The 20,927-nt window shown below is 45.1% G+C and overlaps 1 protein-coding gene across 2 annotated transcripts in view; it reads right to left on the bottom strand.

Annotated features, from left to right (window-relative positions):
- The window catches only part of Me3 (malic enzyme 3), a 184,708-nt gene that overhangs the window by 73,841 nt on the left and 89,940 nt on the right, over positions 1-20,927 (bottom strand). The gene's annotated exons all lie outside the window — the stretch shown is intronic.

Below are 20,927 nucleotides of genomic sequence, written 5' to 3'. Positions count from 1 at the left end.
ATTCTCCTTTTTCACCTTTATGTGGGTTCTGGGGCTCAAGTTGAGATTGCCAGGCGTTTGCAGCCAGCATCTTCACCCACTGAGACATCGTGCCAGCTCTACCCCCACATTTTTGTTTTTAAAGGTCATTCTTTTAGTTGTTTTTTTTTTTTTGATTCTTCTCCATATAATCATTGAGATCCAAATAATAAGGGGCTTGAAAGATGGCTCAGTGGTTAAGAGCGTTAGCTGCTCTTTCAGAGGATCTGGGTTCAATTCCCAGCACCCATGTGGTAGATAATAACCATTTGTAACTCCAGTTGCAGGGGATCTGATGCTTCCTGCCAATCTCCATGGCACCAGACATGCAAGTGGTACACAGATATACATGCAGGAAAAACATGCACACATAAAAAATGCCCTAGCAGCAACAACAACAACATAATAAAACAAGCAAACTCAAACATGCCGAGTGAGACACTTGTTTTGCAGATGGTACAGCATCTACTCAATGTCACAAGTCTAACTTGGGAGCCAAGTGTAACTGTCCCATTTACAACCAGGAGCTGGGATGACGTTGCTGACAGAAGGAATCAGAGCTGTGTGTGGGGCTAGGGAGAGGGTCAGGGTGTAAAGTGCTTGCTGCACAACCAGGAGGATCTGAGTCATCTGGATCCTCAGTTGAGTCTGGATCCCCAGTTGAGTCTGGATCCCCAGCCGAGTGAGCTAGGATCCTCAGTTGAGTCTGGATCCCCAGCTGAGTCTGGATTCCCAGCACTATGTTTTGTAGAAGTTAGCATGGCCGTGCACATCTGTAACCCCGGTGCAGAGACAAGCAGGTCCTGAAGCCTCGCTGGCCAGCTGCCTTAGCCAAAGTGATGAGCTTTGGTTCAGTGAAGAGACCCTTCTTAAATAAACCAGATGAACAACAGCGGAGGGAGATACCTGGCATTAACATTTGGTATTCACATGTACCTGCATACACACAGCACACACATACTATACTCACACCATATACACACCACCCCACCACACCCCTCAATACACCACATACACATACCACACCCCTTACATAACCACACTAAACATAGACACCACATATACACACCAAACACATACACACACAGATCACATATACTACACACCACACACACATACACCATACACGCTCACACACCACACACACACTACATGACACACACACCACACATACATATACCACACACACCACACCACCATACCCCTCATATACACCACATATACACACCACACTCCCCACATACACCACACCACACATACACACCACACACACACCAAACACACACACAGGTCACACATACCACACACATATATACACATGCCACACACATATCACATGACACACACACCATACATACATACACCATACACACCAAACACACACCCAAGCCACATATGCACATATACACACAGCACACACTGGCACACACACACCACAATATACGACACACACCAAACCCACACCACATACACACATATACACACAGCATATACTTGCACACACACCACACATACACCACACACATATCACACGTACATACACCACACACAACATCACACACACAAGTCAAACACACACTCACACCCATACCACATATATGCACACCACACACACACATGCACACATACCACATACATACCACACACTCACATACACACACATCACACACATACACACATACCACACACACCACACACTCACACACACCAAACACATACCTACACTCATGCATACACACGTGTGCACACACACACACACACACACCACACAAATACACCCAACAACAAAAAGGAGTCAGAGCAATGTACAGAAGCAGGTGAGAAGCTACTCTGTTCCCTGTATCTTGCTGAAGTTTTGATATCCTTCTCTTAACACAGGGAAAACCCCTAAGAAGTTCGTAATTATTTCTAAAATTCATTCTTGGTTTTTCTGGATTTTGCAAATAGAATATCTTTCTCTAGCCTCTTTGGTGATTACGAGATGGATCTTGCAGCAGAAAATTGCTGAGTTGAATTCCACAGGTTGGGGAGGAATGTCTCCATCCACATTCTCTCAGTGAGATGGGTCCGAGGAGGTATGGACGGCGTGCAAACGCTAATGATTGTAGGTTTCCATAAAAAACCCCCAACAGGGAAGCCAGCAGACTGCCCTGCCTGTCTATCGCACTGTCTGACCCCTCTGTGGTCAGCAGGGAGGAAAAAGCCACACAGATGGTATTTCAGCTCAGTCCACATAGAAAATGACCGTGGAATCGGAAAATGACAACCCTGCAGCTCCCAGATGCTTCCAATTTGGTTAATATAGTTTCAAACATTACTTGAAATATTAAGATATGCCAAGGAACCAGGAAGAGTGGGCACAAAGGAGTTTCTTTTCCTATCGTAATATTTACTCTCCCAGAAATAATAACCACAGACCCCTTTATTCCGAGAAGTCACACTTTACACTCGTTGCTTTCTTTCCTGGCCATGAACGTGGCAAAGGCTCACACATGCCTCTACTTTATAAACCAAACTCCTTGCTGTCTCCTTCTGGCCTCTGGCAAATCGGACTCTCTGGGAAATAAGGTTTTGGAATGTGTTCTAACTCAGAATTTTGATAGTTGAAGCAAATACTCATCAACCCGTGATCGCTGTCCTGACTCAGAGGCGGCCAGTGAGTCAGTTGTTTATACATCTGTGTGAGAGGGAGAAAAACATCCTCTCTGCTTGCTTTCCCAAGACAGGTTGAAGAAGTCCTCACACAGACCTTTTCCCACCGGCTCATAAATCTCTGCAGTTTCCAGGCCCTCACCAGCACGTGGAGACACCCTGACACAACAGGCCCCTGTGCAAAGGCTATAAAGACTCAAATGTATTTCGTGTGAGCGTTTCTGAGGCAATTCTAAGCGTAGGCATCGGAGGCCTATCTTGAAGTAATTTGTAAGCGGAAGCCCCAAACCTCTTTCGTTTATCATATGAGCGTTTCTGGGGCTGCCACTGCAAATTAGTCATGAAAGCTGGAATTTAATAAGAGAGAGAGGAACACAGTTTCCAGGAGGACAAAAGTTCACTGGGAACACACACACTTGAATTTTAGAGACCTTCCACACTGGAAACAAATGTAAGAGACAGCGAAGCGCCTGGAACTATTGTCTCCAAAATACCACTCAGCTGGTGCTGTTAATCAGGAAGGACATGTTTGACTCAATTTGTTGTTTTGAGCAAGTGTAGCCTTCAAATTACTCATATCATTAAAGGAAGAAATCCCAGAACACTCAGATCAGACTAGTCAGTGGCCAAGAAAGGATGTGCTTTGAAATGACTGGACTGTTTGCATCCCAGGGATAACAGGCCTCACGGAAAGTACTACATCCGTGAGACGCTGCTGTTATTTTGAAGCCCGAGAGCACAGGTTCAGATGGATTTTCCCAATGTTTCAGACTTTGTGGTAGCAGCGGCATCACCCTGGCAACCAGTCATGTATCACCCTGGCAACCAGTCATGTATCACCCTGGCAACCACTCATGCATCACCCTGGCAACCACTCATGCATCACCCTGGCAACCAGTCATGTCTGAGCCTTAGTTTTCTTATCTACAAAGTAATAGCAACAAACAACACACACAAAACAAAAAACAAAATGCAAATCGAGAACAATACAATTGTGTATGGTAACTAAAAGAGAATTAATGGAAAACAGTGAGCACACTGCCTGTTGCATTTGGAGTCAAAGAATATAATTATTTGTAGAAAAGACTCAAAGCATTTCAATATAAAAAAGCTATCGAACCACGTGGGCATGATGAGATGGCACAAATCTTTCATCCCAGCACTTGGGAGACAGAAGCAGATGGATCTCTGTGAGTCTGAGGCCATTCTGGTCTACACAGCATGTTTCAGGCCAGCCAAAGATACACAAAGAGACTCTGTCTCAAAAACTAAACAAAACCACAGACAAAAAACAAAACAAACAAAAAAGCTATCAGAAGCTGGGCAGTGGTGGCACGTGCCTTTAATCTCAGTATTCTGTGAGTTCAAGGCCAGCCTGGACTACAGAGCAAGTTCTAGGACATTCAGAAACCTTGTCTTGAAACCCACCCCCACAAAAAATAAAAATAAATGAACCCCCCCCCCAAAAAAAAACTAGCATAGTACAGGAAGCTATAGTAAGATATACAAGAAAGGAACAAAGACTCAGAACTACTAGAACACTGTTAGCAAAATGGTAGCAGTCCTTACCCATTGATAATTATTTTAAACGTAAATGGATTAAATTTGCTAATCACAAGTTAGAGAATTTCTGAATATATAAAGTATAAAGAAATCAGATACATTGCTTCCTACAAGCGATTCACTGTACTCTTAAGGAAGTATAAAGAGTATAAAAACTCTTCTATACAAATGGAAATTACAAAGGAGAGGTAGCTATACTTACATCAGAAAAAAAAACCCTAAGTCAAAAATTGTATAAAAGAGATACAGAAGGCTATCATGATGGAAGAGGAATCAATTCATCAAGAAGGCTTAATGATTATCACCCCAAAATTAGAATTGTGAATGAATTCAGTAAGGTTGAAGACCACAAAATGGTTATAAAATCAGTATTATTTCCATAAATAACAATGAGCTACGTAGAAAAAGAAATTAGGACAAGTATTATTTACAAAAGTCCCACAAATAGTACTTGGGCTAGGCATTATGGTGTTTGCTTTCACTCTAGCATTAGGGAGGTGGAGGCAGGAGGATCAGGAGTTTGAAACCAGCTTAAACTACACAGGGATTGCAAGGCCAGCCTGTGTTATATTACAAGACCTTGTTTCTTAAAAAAGTCAAACAAATAAAATTAAACAAATAATAATCGTGGTCTAAATGTTAATCAATGAGGTAAAAGATAAGTATCCAAAGTTTATTTGATACAAATAAGTGCTGTATTTAGCAAATTTTCAGTAAGCAAAGTTATTTTTATAATTCTTATTTCATGTAAGGTAGCCTCCAGGAGTCTCCACATCTGGGGTATGCCATCCGTGGAGGAATTTTGTGACCAGGGCTACATAACAGTGGGCTTGTTCTAAATTCTGCACAAATAAGCCAAATGCTTGCAACCTTCCTCTTTTGTCCCTGCGTTAGAATATCTTAGGTTCACACAGCTAACCTTCAGCCTCATGAGGGGCAAATATCTAACAGCGTTCTCAACTTTCAACTGCTTCGGAAGCTACTATGAAAAGGCAAACTATGGTGTTAGGAGACACAGCAGGCTTATTCTTTTTGTTTCTTAGGCTTATTTAGGTTTATAAATTATTTCAAGAATTATTTACTAAACCCTCTATGAAAGCACTTGAGATATTTATCTCAATGGGTGAAACAGACAAAACTTTATTCTCATAGAACATATTCGTACTCCATCATCCATCCATCCATCCATCCATCCATCCATCCATCCATCCATCCATCCATCCACCCACCCACCCACCCAACCCATCCATCCATCCATCCATCCATCCACCCACCCACCCACCCATCCATCCATCCATCCACCCACCCAACCCAACCCATCCACCCATCCATCCATCCATCCATCCACCCACCCACCCAACCCAACCCATCCATCCACCCATCCACCCATCCATCCACCCATCCATCCATCCATCCATCCATCCATCCATCCATCCATCCATCCTTTCAGTTCTATCATATGGTGAAGAGCACAGGAGATGTTAAAGAAAGAGAAAAAAAATACACAGATGAAGAAGACGCAACGCTCCCTGGGTGGCACGGCAGAGAGCGACAGGCAGATCTGAGAGGAGGCGCTGGGCTCTCTCAGTGATTTCTACAGCAGAGAATTCCAGAGGACACTGTCCACAGCTTCAGAACGGGGAAGAAAGCATTTTACAAATGAGCTTGGAGGCTAGAAATCGAAGCTGGTTAAGGACAGGTGTTTGAGGTAGATTTCCAAGTAAGCAGAGACTTATCGGGCTAAGAAGAGAAGGTGGTTAGGCCTACAAAACTTCTGTGGGTTTTAATCCATTAATAAAATACATGGCAGATGGTCAGATTAAAGGAAAATACTACAGACTAACTAAAATTGCTGATGGGGGGGGGACTTATCAATCACCTAGTAATCAAACTTTGCTTTTGTTTTGCTTTAGTACTTAGGCTAAAGTGGAAAACAGTCTTGATTGTTTTCCCATGAGGCACCAGCAGTGGAGTGGGCTCCTGCTTGGGTCAGCTGTCTGGTGCTCTGTGTTGAGCCGGAGCAGTGTTTATAATACACAGCCCATAAGCTTCCTGCAGCAGGGTTGGTTGTGGGTCATTTTGGGTCCTCTCCTGATACTGTGGATTGGGATCTTGAGAGAGAAGACTGGAATGTGTAATTTTCATAAGTAGTTTCGTAGGAAACCTTAAACCAGGCTCAGGTCATTTGCTCTCAAGCACCTTCTCGCTTTGATGATAATGATCCTTTAATTGCTTATCATCTTCATTATTTTACACAGCCCCCTTTCTTTTTTTTTTTTTTTTTTTTTACCATTGCTTGAATTTAAACTCTTTGTACTTTGTCTGATTGGAGATATCTTTTTTTTTTCTGCTCCTCACTCCTGGACACCCCTCCTTCTATCCCCATTGAATCTGAAGGTTCTTTCGGCTTCATCTATTCTTCCATTAAGTAAAAGGGTCACCATGACAACTTCACATCTATGTCTCTCTGCTTGACTGCACATGAGAGGCACTGATTGGCTCGCCCGGGATCTACCATCTACCCTGTACTGGGAGACAAGGGCAATTTTTTCAAGCTCATTTGTGATGAGCATTGGACATTGTTATTAGACCTCCAGAGCCAAGGGTTCATGATCTTATTCCACTCCAGCAGTTTATTTCTCCCCAACCGACAGAGTGAGATTTGAGGACCTCATTATTTTGTAAACAATGGAGAAAGTCTGTTCTCTAATTATCCTTCTAACACAGAAACTTTTTGTAATTATGGCAATGTTCTTTTCCTAGTGCTCAAATATAACTAAATCACAGGAGCACTTAGTGAAAATTGACCATGCCCTGTGCAAACATTCTTCCTGAAAATTCTTAAATGAATGAAGCCACATTTTATGTTCACGTTAAACAAATTTAAGACTGAGTTATTGAAAGTTATAGTCATAGCTTTTTGGGTTTAAGGAGCTATAACAGCAACCCACACCTCTGTTTCTATCAGAAATTATCAGGAAAAGAAGAATCCGTGTATCTTCCATCCATCTATCCATTCATCCATCCACACTGCTTCCAGCTACTAAGTACCACAAAGAAGGACCTACGGGTTCTTTCGGCTTCATCTATTCTTCCATTAAGTAAAAGGGTCACCATGACAACTTCACATCGATGGAAGCAGTTCTGAGCGCAAATGGGACGCTATAAATCCTAGGCCTGGGCTCAGTTCTCCTCCTCCTTCTCTTCTTCCTCTTCTTCCTCCTCCTCCTCCTCCTCCTCCTCTTCTTCGTCTTCTTCTTCTTCTTTTTTAATATTTATTTATTTGTTATGTGTACAGCATTCCTTCCATGTGTGCCCGCAAGCCAGAAGGGGGCGCCAGGTCTCATTATAGATGGTTATGAGCCACCATATGGTTGCTGGGAATTGAACTCAGGACCTGTGGAAGAGCAGTCAGTGCTTTTAACCTCTGAGCCATCTCTCCAGCCCTCAGTTCTCTTCTTTTGTTATTTGTACAGCTTTGGGGGGGCACTCATCGTCTTGAGTTCTTTATTTCCCTGGGTGAAAATGGGCCTCCCTGCTTCACAGGACAGTTTAAAAGACTGTATTTGAGTCCACCCTAAAGCCTTGATGTACTATATATGAACGCATATGGCTACAATTCATAAACAGCATCTGTCTCTGTAGAATGCAGGGCAGAAAAGGTTTATAAGAGGTGTCTGGCCGCTTGCGCTGACTTCTACTCCTGGAAATCAGGGTGTCACTTCCTCTCTTAGCCTTAGATTGAGCTGGTTGATTTATGGATATGCGACCCTGCCATTGTATGCTGTGCAGGGAGACAAAGCTACAGACATGCAGAACTCACTGGGCTTGTAAGAGCCAATCAATTCCAACCAATCTGTTCCCAGCCAGGGCTCCCTCTATGGCTTCCTGGAGAGATCTGAATCTCCTATTCAAAGGCCTCTTAGGAGGCTAATTCCACAACCTCTCCTGGAACCCTGAGTCAGGGAGCTGCTTGACAGTGTTTAGAATGGGCTGCAGGGGCACATAGGGAAGGTTTATGTTGGCCAGAGGTGGATTTTAAGATATAAAGGCTGGTAAATACTCAGATCCCAACTCAGTGTGGGAGCAGAGGGTCCCTGAAGGCCTTGCTGTGTGTTTTGCCTGTGCTGCTGGGAAGAACCTGGACTTTCTTTCTGAGGTTGTTATAACCAAGCACCCTAACTTGACACTGTAATTCACAGCCCTACCCCACCTGTTTCATTGTAAGGGACAGCAGCCTGAGACTCACATGCATGGACTCCTGTAGGTACCTGTTGCTAATTTCCTTTAGCCTAGGGAAGTGTTTGCTTTGTTGTTGTTAGGAACAGCGGGGGTTGACCATATTTTTTAAGAATACAGATTGAGAAACACTGGATTTTAGCAATGTAGGACTAGTGGAGGGAGAGGCCTTGGGGTAGTTACCCAGACGGGCTTGAGACCAGCAACTTGCTAGTGCGTGGTCTTGGGCATGCCTCCCTCTACCTCTGAGTCTCTTCTCTTGGAAACACAATATACTCTGACTTCGCAGGGGCTGTTGTGGGATTCAGAGATAATGAAGGCAACTTGACAGGACTGGCCAGTCGATAAAAAACATGTGAAGTCAGGAGTGTTAGTTACGATCCAGCTCAGTATTCTGTTTCAGGGGCCTGAGCTCTGCTTCCAAGACCATCAAGTGCACCAGCACTCTTAGCTGCAAAACCCTCGTTTAAGTCCTCTCTCTGGTAAGGGCTTCCAGACAAGTTGCTCAGGAGATCCAGGGAAGAATCATATCTGGTTCTCTTTCTAAAAGCCTTTGATCCAGGAGGAGAGATAATCTAAGTGTGTGGAGCTGAGAAAGTCCATCTTCGACCCCAGCTATCTTCCACCTACTATCTTCCAGGAACCTTTTGCACCATGCTGCTGATAACCACATCTGGTCTTGCTCTAGTTTGCATCTCAGTTGCTGTGGTAACCACCATGACACAAAGCAACTTTGCAGGTGTGCTGGCTAGTTTATGTTAGCTTGACACAAGCTAGAGTCATTTGGGAAGAGTGAAGGTCAATTGAGAAAATGTTCCCACCAGACTGGCTCATGGGCAAGCATGTGGAGCATTTTCTTAATGAATGATTGATGTGGGAGGGCCCAGACCATGGCTGGTGGTGCCCCCCCCCCCTGGATTGGAGGTCCTGGGAGCTATAAAAAACCAGGCTTAGAAAACCACAAGGAGCAAGTCAGTAAGCAGTTTTCCTCCAAGGGTTCTGCTTCCATTCTTGGCCCGAATTCCCTCAGTGATGAAGTGTGACCTGGTAGTTGTAAGATGAAATGAATCCCTTCATTCCTAAATTGCTTTTGGTAATATTACTTTATCAGTAATATTTTACAGCAATAGGAAGTAAACTATCACAGGAAGAAAGGGTTCATTTCACAATCCATCCCTGAGAGAAGCCAGGGAAGGAACTCTGGCAGGGGCCACGGTAGGAACCATTGAGAAAAGCTGATTCCTAGCAGTTTCTAGGCTCTTGTTCAGCTACTTTTCTCTTACAGCTAGGTCCACCAACTTAGGGATGGTACTGCCCACAGTGGGCTGGGTCCTCCAACATCAGTTAGCAATCAAGCAAATACCCTACACACATGTCCACAAGCCAATGTGATGGAGGCAGTACATCAGCTGAGGTTCCCGTGTGTCAAGTTGACACACCCAGATTAGTCACCACAAGTCTTGAATGTTGTTTTTGTCTCTAGCACCTTAGACATGCCCTTCTTAATGCACGCCTTCCGTTTCCGACATTACCTATGCTTCCTAATTTCTGATACTTATTGGCCTGAGAAAGGACAGTTGAAGAGTTTGTAAGAGGGACTGGAGATATGGCTCAGTAGTTAAGAACACTGGCTGCTCTTCCAAAGGACCCGGGTTCAATTCCCAGCACCCATATGGCAGTTCACAACTGTCTGTAACTCCAGTTCCAGGGCATCTGGTACCCTCACAGACACGCAGGCAACACACACACACACACACACACACACACACACACACACACACACACACCACACACACACACCACACACACACAAAAAATAAATCTAAAAAACAAAGTCTCTAAGAAACATGTTCAAAAAGTTCTACATTACCCACTAAGACATGGGGATTTCTAGAGATCTGCATAGCTGTAATGGTCTAATGCTGAAAATAAAATAATAATAGCTCTGGGGCATGCTAAGTGAGGAGGGCTCTTTTCTTCTTTTTCCTCTCTCTCTCTCTCTCTCTCTTTCTCTCTCTCTCTTTCTTTCTTCTTTCTTTCTTTCCTTTTCTTTCTTTTTTTTGCAGCAAGTTTTCTTTGTGTAATAGTTCTGGCTGTCCTGGAACTTGTTTTGTAGACCAGGCTGGCCTGGAACTCAGAGGGATCCAGCTGCTTCTGCCTCCTGAGTACTGGGATTACAGTCATGTGCCACCACTGCCTGGCAAAGGTGGGCTCTTTATGGCGAGGCAACTTTTAATTTTCTTCGAAAAGTTTTATGCTAGCAATTGGCTAGTCCTCTTCTGTGCTAGAACCTTCCAGAACATTTGCACTGCTTGAGACTCCTTTTGAACTAAACTTAGTGTGAGTCAACACAGCCTTTAGTACATTTTACAGGTCACCGGGAGATCAAGGTTGCTCGAAGAAAGGTTTGCTCAACTCCTGCTTGTTTGTACGTATTTCCTGGTTTGACTGAGGAAATTCCCCCCATAATAACTCTTTGATCGCCGTGGCAGGGATTGCCAGGGACAAAGGAGGAAGAGGACAGAGCCAGTCAAAGAGAAACAAAATCAGTTTGTTTAAATGGTCAGGGAAATCTGCCTTTGGCCAAAGGAAGTCAAAGCGAGAACACCCTGTTCTACTTAATGAGCGTCTCCAGCTTAAGTGAGGAGAATGCGATGTTTGTGTCTCCATGGGACTGCTCCACGGCTCCCAGCTCCATGCCCAGCCTTCTCCAGTCAGACTCACAGACGGCTGAGAATGCCCTCAGTTCTGTCCACAGAGCAAGCTGCTCCTTTGGAGGTGAAAGTCCTGGGCTGGTCACATACAACTAAGCATGTAGTCCCTTTAAAAATGCAAATCTTGATAACTGGTAAAAAGAATAAGCCAGTTCTCTTCAGGACTGAAGTCCATGTAATTTAGACACACAGTAATTTTTCTCTCCCCCCCCACCTCTCTGCTTCAGACTGTTACAGTCATGTGGGATGGATGAACTATTTAGTGTACTCCTTGAGACATTTGTGTCAAATAATAGCTAAACAATGTCCCTTGGAGAGGCTCCTCAGGCCTTATAGCCATTCCATTGGGGATTTCTAAGTCATAGTACCAAACCAAACTTAACAATGCTGCTCTGCCCAGCTGGTCTGTTTGGAAAAGTGCCCACTTGTGAATCAGAGCTCTCAGCGAAAATGACACGCCTGCAGATAAGCCTGCAAGCTTTCTCCTGTCAGAAAATGAAAAGAATGTGTTTTCACCTGCCTTCCGTTTTTATCTCAAATACCACAAACCTTAGTGGTAACTTTATCATTCCAGTGTTCCAGTCTGCTCCACAAACTGGATATGACCAGGGTAAAGATTAACCCTTGAAATCCCCACTAAAAGGCCTCCTTCTGCAGACAAAGAAATTGAGGTCCGAGAAGGGGTGGGAGACTTCCAGAAGGTTACACTGTGGGTGACAGGCATTGGGATGAGAATCCATGTTCATAACTCCCAGTTCTTTGTTGGAGGAGGCCACTTGTTTGTTTCCCGGCTGCCCAGAAACCAAAATAATCACACAGAAACTGTATTAATTAAATCACGGATTGGTCCATTAGCTCTAGCTTCTAATTGGCTATCTCTTACATCATAATTTATTAATTATTAATAGTTAATCTCCATTAATCTGTACCAGCAAAGTTTCAGCATGTCTGTTTTCGGCAGTGGCTCCATGGGGTCTCTCTGACTCTGCCTCCTTTCTCCCAGCATCCAGTTTAGTTTTCCCCGCCTACCTAAGTTCTGCCCTTTCAACAGGCCCAGGCAGTTTCTTTATCCACCAATGGTATTCATAGCATACAGAGGGAAATCCCACATCAGTTCTTTCTCTCAGTGTGCAGGGGGGGGCCTGGAAGTACCTACTCCTGCTTCCTTTAAATGGTCTCTATTCATTTTGCTGCGGGCTGCCTTTCACCTCCCCTTAGCTCAGGGGTTGCAGCAGCAGCAGCAGCAGCAGCATCTCTGGACCTTGTTAGGTATGGACATTTTCTGGCCCCCTTCTGGACATGTGGAACGTGCATCTTAACAAGTCCTCCAGATCGTTTGCATGCATGCCAACGAAGGCGATACTTTGATGCCAGTGCCAGTCAGTCTACCAAGGGCATGGGATCTATCTGAGTGCACAACTCCTCTTCAGTTTGGCTCCTCTCACAGCAGACCCACTAAGGTTACCTCCAGAGAAAGGGTGCCAATTGGTGAACAGGAACTGGTGTGGAAAAATGCTGTCCACTTAGGCAGCACTAGGGACCAATCACTGACAGATCTTTCTCTCTCCCGTTTTCCCTAGTTTCTTTCCCGGGACCCCTTCAGCTGCTGCTCTGTTTCCTGTTCCTTTATAGCTGGCATTTGCCTTTGACTCCTCCTGACCCTACTCTAAGATCCGAATCACAGCATCCTTTTTGTCTTCAATTCCTTTCCAAACCAGAGAGTTATTTCTATAAAATTATTTTTTTCCAGGTTAAATTCCTGGAAAGGACGTCAACGGGCCTGGCTTATCTTTGGAGCCAGGCTACACTAGCCATTACTCACTGAAATGATTCTGTTGAACATGATGTTTATTAACCGCCGATATCAGCTGAGTGAACACCTATGAGTACAAGGTGGGCAATGTCACAGGGGTATCTTGGAAGAGAACTGACCCCTCCTGGCCCAGCAACCCTGTCAGACATAAGAGAACTCAGTACTGGAGATCAACAGCTTGATTTACTGAGGACTCAGAGATAAGTCATGTCATATTGTGACCTTAGTCTCCAAGTCTACGTCCAGACTGGGATGGCTTACAAGATAGAAGACACTGGCTATTGACTCTACAAGTCATGGCAGTTCCAACTAGAAGGGATCACCCCGCTTGGTGGTTTAGTAGCTATGGCTCCTGTTAGAACTTCCGGAGAGCCTTTGAAACTCTAAGGGCCTTTTTCTAACTCAGGGATTTTAATGAGTGCTCCCTAGATATATATTTTTAATGTGCTTGAGGACTGAGACCTGCTGCCCAGACACAAGTCTCTTCACAGGTGGTAAAACTTAATCTCATCTGCATAATATAGACTATTTACTTCAAGATCTCATTGCCAGCTTGATTATAGAGTTTCAGTAATTAGATCAGAAGTCGTTAGAACTGGAAGACCTTCTAGAACCCAGGTCCCTAACTCTGACACTTTACTTAATAAGAATGAGGGAGATGACTTGCCCTAGGGGATCATATGCGAAGAGCCCAGACCTCATGATTCCTAAGACCAAAGACCATGAGGGCCAAAGGAGAAGCCAAGTAGACCCAGGGGCAGACCTCACCTGTTCTCCAGGGAGCCTTCCCAGCGGTGCAGCTGAGATGGTTTTGTGACAGAGTCTGGGTGGAATACGGTATGGAATAGTCTTGGCAAAAGGATTCTCTGCTCTAGCGCCCTGGGGGTAGAGTTGAGGTGAGTCCAATGATGTTCATCTTTGCTGTCCACATGCCTTCTTCCGGTTGTGCCAGGCATGTGTGTGCACGTGCATGCGTGCGTGCATTTGTGTGTGTGTGAATCAAAAATGACAGTTGGGTTTAAATCCAGATTGTCATGTGCTCAAACACTGTGTCCTATATGGGGGTGGGGTCTCCCCATTGGCTGGGGTGACTTTGCTGTTTTTTCCACACTGACTTTGTTCAGGATATTGGTATTCGTTTTTCCTGTTTGGCTAAAAACGGACTCCGGGGCACATTTAGGAAGCAGGAACACACGACACGTGTCGCAGGAGTTCTCTTTGTATAAGTGAAGATAAAAATGTTCCAGCGTGAGAAAACAGGGTACATTAGCTGTATTGAGCAGGAAGCAAGAAACTGCAAGCCGAATGAAACTTAGCCAAGAGCTTTTTTTTTTTTTTTTTAAATGGGGATTGGGGTGAGGAAGGAGAGATGAAAAATTAATGCCCTTTAAGTTAATGGGGGAACTTTACCATCTAGCACCTCTGACCTTCACAACAGGCCCCAACAGGTGCACAGTTTCTGTGATGCAATCTCGGAGATGGGGTAGCTAGGTGCTAGGGATGTCTGGCTATTATTACGGTAGGAAGGCTGACACTACTGTGGACTCCGACCCCATTGCTCTGCTCATCCCAGCATACGGCTCCTTCCACCTGTGGCTTTGTGTGTGCGTTCATACCTCTCTCTTCTAGGCCAGTCCATTGTGCCAGCGAGTTTGCCAGATGGCAGGTGTTTATCTATCAACCATCGCGTTTACCAGGGCTATGGGAAGCTAGCCAGCAGGTACAGAAAGAGCGCAGAGAACTGCTTCCGAGTTCGCTGTAAGATCTTGGTCAGGCTAGTTCCAGTTTCTTTCTCAGTAAAATAGCAAGGGCTTTGTGGGAGTTCCTAGCCTAGGGCCCAATCAAAGACATTGTAAGCATCCAATAAATGACAGCTCTTCATATCCTGTGTGAATAGAATACTGGCCTGGGTACAGAAACACATCTGTTTGCAGAGGAGGATGGTGGCTTGGCTCAGGGCCAAGGGATGTTATCTTTTTTTCAAATCAAATAAATCTTTAGGTGTTTTCCACAGAGCATCCAACTCTTTTTTTTTTTCCAAACTCAGCTCTTGTTTCTCTCCAAGTCCTTGTAGGTACTTGCTAATGAATTTGTTACTTAAAACTACAGATAATTTTGTTTAGCACCTGGACCAAACCACGGAGTACAGAGGCATTTCAGAGGCCAGAGATGCCCACGTTCTGAGCGATCAGTGTCTTAGTTAAGGTTACCATTGCCGTGATGAAACACCATGACCAAGCACCTTGGGGAGGAAAGGGTTAATTCAGCTTATGCTTCCACATCATCGTTCATCACCAAAGGAAGTCAGGACAGGAACTCAAGCAAGGCAAAGACTTAGGGGAGGGGGCTGATTCAGAAGCCATGGAGGAGTGCTGCTTACTGGCTTCCTCCCTGTGGTTTGTTCATTCAACTTGCTTTCTTATAGAACCCAAGACCACCAGTCCAGGGATGGCACCACCCACAATGGGCTGCGCCCTTCCCCATGAATCATCAGAATGAAGAAAATGTCCTACAGGCTTGCTTACAGCTGGGTCTTATAGAGGCATTTCTCAACGGAGTCCCCCTCCCCCTGCCCCCTGCTATGATTCCAATTTGTGTCAATTTGACATAAAACTAGCCAGCACAGGGAGGGTGACTGAGTCAGATGACATATCCTAGGAGCTCCCAGTACTGCGTATGGCCAGGCCCTTACCAATGGAATCTCGAAATCTTCTCATGCAACATAAACATTGCTCCTATTTCATACAGAAAAGGTGTGGGGGGGGTTGCTATGCTAATTATCAAGGTTATCAGGACCTGAAACTGGAGGTCAAGATTGCCCAACTTTAAAGTCTGAGCTATTTCCACTTTCCATAGTCCAACTCTCCGATAGATTCTCCTTCAACCCACCCCACTAGTCAGGCTCCCCCGTCTCTTCTGATAGGCCAGGCAGTGGACTTCATTCTCTGTCCCTGAAGAACCCACTCTGAGCCAGAATCCTGCCAAATGGCTTTAGTGAAAGTTTTCTATCTTTGATGTCCAATCACCTTGAAACCTTATCACCACCTACCCCCACCCACCCCACTCTTGGTTATAATCCTCATTTTTCATTGTTAGGATTGAGTCTAATCTTGTCTGTTGGGACAAAAATATGCACAGCGGTCCCTATACCTATGACGATGTCCTCCACTAGAATAAAGTCTGCTTTACCGTCTTAAGTATCATAATAACTTTTTCATTAACACCTGCATTCACCCATACAGGCTAGACAGCACACTGAGACTCGAAATGCTATAGCCACAACTGTGTGTGTGCCAGCTGAAGTCTAAGAGAATGAGGAAGGTACAGAAACATTGGTGAAGGGTGGGTAGCTTGGGAGAAGGACACTCATGGACTGGCTTCCTCTTGACACCTGTCTTTTGGGTTGAAAATTGTCCTGGCCTCCCTCCGGCTTTCACTTGTTCCCAGTAACCATTAGTGGGTGTCTCCATCAGTCAGACCTACGAAAGCCCAGGCAGAGGTTGTTCCAGGGAAAAGGCACTAAGGGTTGAGGGATAACTAGTCTCCTTTTAGAGTTAATGGAGATTTTTAGGTTCCCTGGGATACTCTCGTCCTTCATTCCAGGTTCTGGGGTGATGTGAAGTCAAGGTATCTTGGAGGCCTCATTTCTAGTGTTGGCTGGACCTAATCAGCTTTGGTGTGGGACCAGGTACTTCTACAGAGCATTTCTTTGTTAACAGAAACCTGGCAGGACTATTTATCATTTCAGAAACTGAGAGGGCCTGACTCTCCTCTTCTCAGGCCCTGGGGCTGTCCTTCCCTCAGATGTTAATCTACAAAGTCATCCTAGGCCAGGTCTCAGATGAGGCTCAGGGTTAGGGCAGAACCCGGAATCTCTGCTCCCTTGGAAGCAAGGCTGGTGTGAAATCGACACCTGGAAAGAGGCCAGATGGAAACCCAGAGCAACAGCTCAGGGTGTCACGCGTCAAATCACTTAATTGGGCAGTCATCTGAAGAAGGGTTAGTGGAAAACACACTGCGCTAGGTGTGAAGGCCTAATCCAAGAAGACATTTCAGTCTGCCTGAACTTGCCTTAGCCTCAGCCAGCTGCAAGCCAACAGCCTGACTAGCTCTTTCCTCTGGGGAGAGGCTCTGAAAATGGCATCTAGATAATCGTCACCTCACACCCTGGGCAGTCAGTCATTCCTGGAACTGCGGTGGTGCCCAGCCCTGAACGCCCATTGTGTCTGCCCAGTCCTCAACTATGAGGCAGTGCAGTGAGCAGTTTCTTGCTCACACTCTGGTTCCAAGTACGCAGGTCCAGTCTTGGCTTCACCGTGTGACTTTGGGTAACTTATTTCTCTGTGTCTCAGCTTCCTGATTCTACAGAAGATAACAGTGCCTACCTCCCGAGGGTGTGATGATAATTAAATAGCTGTGTAAAGATTTGAGGATAGTATCTGGCCTTACAGTTATGATTTTCTCCACATTCCAATCATTCCAATTCCAGTTCACTTTTTTTTTTCTGGTGTTGTTACCTATTTTCTCCCCCACGCTGTGTCCCCTACTACAGCACCCTCGCTACCCGTATCTGGAGATGTTCTCTGTATGGAGGTGGCTCAGGATCCTGGTTCTGCACACATGGAGCCCCCACCTTGCTACCTCAGCTTTGTCCATTGCTCACTCATTAGAGAACCCTAAGTCTGGCTTGACCTGAGCCAGGAAGTGCTCCCTGTCAATCCAACTCCCTTGAACATGTGAAAGAGACTTCATTTTTAGGCAGAAATCTTTGTCCATTCTACCCAGACCCTCATGCCTCTGGTTTAACTGCCACAGGGAGCCAGATGGCTTGCCTTCTAACAAAGGCTGGTATTGAGACAAATAAAGTGAAAAATTTCATACATTTTTCTTGATAGAAGCAAACACATACAGAGGTCTGACAGATAGGAACAGGGGCTACAAAGAGAACAAAACAATGTAATGAGCAGGACCAGAGGGCGACACGGAGCTGAGCAGGAAAGATGGGAAGGAAGCAGCCGTTGGACATTCGCCAGCAAGACTGCTCCAGCCTGCCTCACGTCGGAACACACCAAGGAAAGACACATTCCTCTCAATCCTCATTTCTTCCCGGGTTTCCAATGACTACAACAACACAACTTTTCAAAAGAGTAGCGTCTTTTTTTTTTTCTGATTTCCCTTCCCCGTTCCCCAGTAAAACACTCATAAATTCTACCAAAATGGTCCTCTGTTAGGTCCAAAGGAAACTTCATTTTCCCAGAATCTGGTGGTTAGACAACAGTCAGCCTTCTCAGGTACTAGGGAAAGGAGCCATTTTCCCTCTCCCTGGCCGAAGAGACAAATGGTACCAAAGCTCACACTGGCCTCCTGGCTCCCTCAGTATCAGGAGTACCTGTTACTCATTTCAGAGTCCATGCTGACATGCTGGTTCTTCTCAGCGATACACTTCCTCAGCTCCTGCCCGCTTCCCCAGCAACTCATTTCTCCGCATAGCCCTGCTATTTCTGCTATGCTTCTCCCTCCTTGACTCCCCTCCTTTCTCCCTTTCTGCTCTGCTCCTGCTTTCTCTCATGGCCAGGCCCCGTCTGCTGGTGTGTCCAGTGGACTTGCTCTCAGCTCTGGACTCTTCCAGATGCCTCTGGCTGTTTCCTCTCCCATCTTTATAATAAAAACCTCCCTCTTCACCACATCACAGTTTCTACCAGGTCAACACCAGCCTTTCTCACATCCCCTATTGACCCAGGGAAATCTAATTATCTTAGTGGCTGGAGAGGTTCCCATTTCTGAGCCTTCCTGACCTCAATTAGTTTTCTGTTGATTCCATGAGCCCCCGATGTGCGCCCCTTTCCCTTAGCTAGACTGCTTTGTTTCTACTATTTATTTATTTTTTTTTTTTAGCAATTTCAAACATGAATATTCTGAACTTCTGCTCACGTCACCCCCATGACTCTCATTTTTTTGTCTCCCTTGGAAACTCTTCCTTTTCCCCAAATTTGATGTCTTTTCTTTCTTTTTGACTCACTGAGTTTAAATGAAGTTATTTGCATAGGTACTACTTGGGGTTATTTACTGGAATATGGGCAACTTATCAGTGGCTATAGCACTAAAGAAAATATCACACCCCCAGCTCGTAGGTAGTTTCTCGGTGATGGGTGGAGTCTCATGAGCTCCTTCTACGTGTTTGACACAAAGCCATGGCCCAGCTACTGCAGCTACAGTGAGCTCAAGAAGAAAACATCCCTGTCATGTAGTGAGGAGCTGTTGGGCCGTTTCCCGCCGCCCAGCTCCTGGCTGCCCGGCTCCTGCACGGCTAGCTTTACACCCGAAATAATTACACGGAAACTGTATTTTTTAAACACTGCCTGACCCATTAGTTTCAGCCTCTTACTCACATCTTGACTAACCCATATCTAATAATCTGTGTAACACCATGAATGGTGTCTTACCCGGAAAGATTCAGCATGTCTGACCTGGCGGCTGGCTTCATCGCATCTCTCCCTGAGGAGAGGCATGGCAGTCTGCTTCAGAGAGGCGAGGCATGGCGATTTATCTCACTTAGGAGAGGCGTGGCATCTGACTGAGCCATCTACCTCACTTCCTTCTTCCTGTTCTGTCTACTCCACCCACCTAAGGGCTGGCCAAGGCAGTTTCTTTATTAAAACAGAAGACCCTCCCACATCACTGTCACATCCAGAAGATGCTCTTTTACAACCCTCTTCCCGAGCATCTGTCTAATATGCTTACAACCCTCTTCCCGAGCATCTGTCTAATATGCTCCTTCCACTCCCTCCTCTGGATGTTTCCCGAGCTTTGTAGCAGTCAACAACAGATGTCTTTAGGCACAGCCTTCCACATAGACAACTCTTTCAAATCCCAGTCCTTTGCTGTCATCTGTCCCAGCACAGCACAAATGAGAAGCGGTCGCGAGTCTATGATTACATGTTCCCTGTTATAACACAGGCTTTCCAAAGTGGTCTGTAGTCAGGTGTGGTGGCGAGGGGTGGAAGCTAGAGGAGCAGGAGATCACAGCTTTGCTGAATCATGAGTTTCCAGGCCAGCCTGGGTCACAGGAGAACCTGTCTTTAAACACTGAGCCACACCAGGAGGTGTAGCGTACTCCTTAAATCCCAGCACTCAGGAGGCAGAGCTCTGTGAGTTCGAGGCCAGCCTCATCTACAGAGTGAATTCCAGGACAACTAGGGCTACCCAGAGAAACCCTGTCTCAAGAAAACAAACAAACCCCAACAAACAAACAAGCAATAAAATAAAAAAGTAAATCATAACAAATGAAAACAAAAAAAATCTAATTTAAAACTACTCTATAAATGTCAATCATGCATCTGTTTTGCAATGGTTCTCAACCTGCGGGTTGCAACCCCTTTGGGGTCAAATGACTCTTCCACAGGGGTCACCTAAGCCATGGAAAACACAGATGTTTATGTTACAATTCACAACAGTAGCAAAATTACAGTTATGAAGTAGCAGCGAAAATAACTTTTTGGTTGGGGGGTCAACACAACAATGAGGAACTGTATTAAAGGGTTGTAGCATTAGGAAGGTTGACAGCCACTGGTTTGCAGGATACTGTACATTTATAATGGTTTTCCTATGATATCCTATTACATATAACATATCTAGACCCTTCTTTTTCTTTTTTTATTAGATTTTAATTAAAAAAAACCAATCCAAATTCCCACTCCTTCCCCTCTTCCCATTCCCTCCACATAACCTCCTACCCTACTCCCTCAAATCCTATGAGACGGCAAGTTGCCCTGCCCTGTGGAAGGTCCAAGGCCCTCCCCACTATATCCATGCTGAGCAAGGTATACACCCAAAGAGAATAGGTTCCCAAAAAGCCAGTACATGCAGCAGAGTACATGCAGCCAGTACATGCCACTGCGAGTGGCCCCTCAGTCTCCCCCAGCCATGCA

The sequence above is a fragment of the Arvicola amphibius genome, chromosome 12, assembly GCF_903992535.2.
Source record: "Arvicola amphibius chromosome 12, mArvAmp1.2, whole genome shotgun sequence".
In the NCBI taxonomy this organism is placed as follows: Eukaryota; Metazoa; Chordata; class Mammalia; order Rodentia; family Cricetidae; genus Arvicola; species Arvicola amphibius.
The sequence above is the reverse complement of the archived record's forward strand: the minus strand, read 5'-3'. Positions and strand labels throughout refer to the sequence as shown.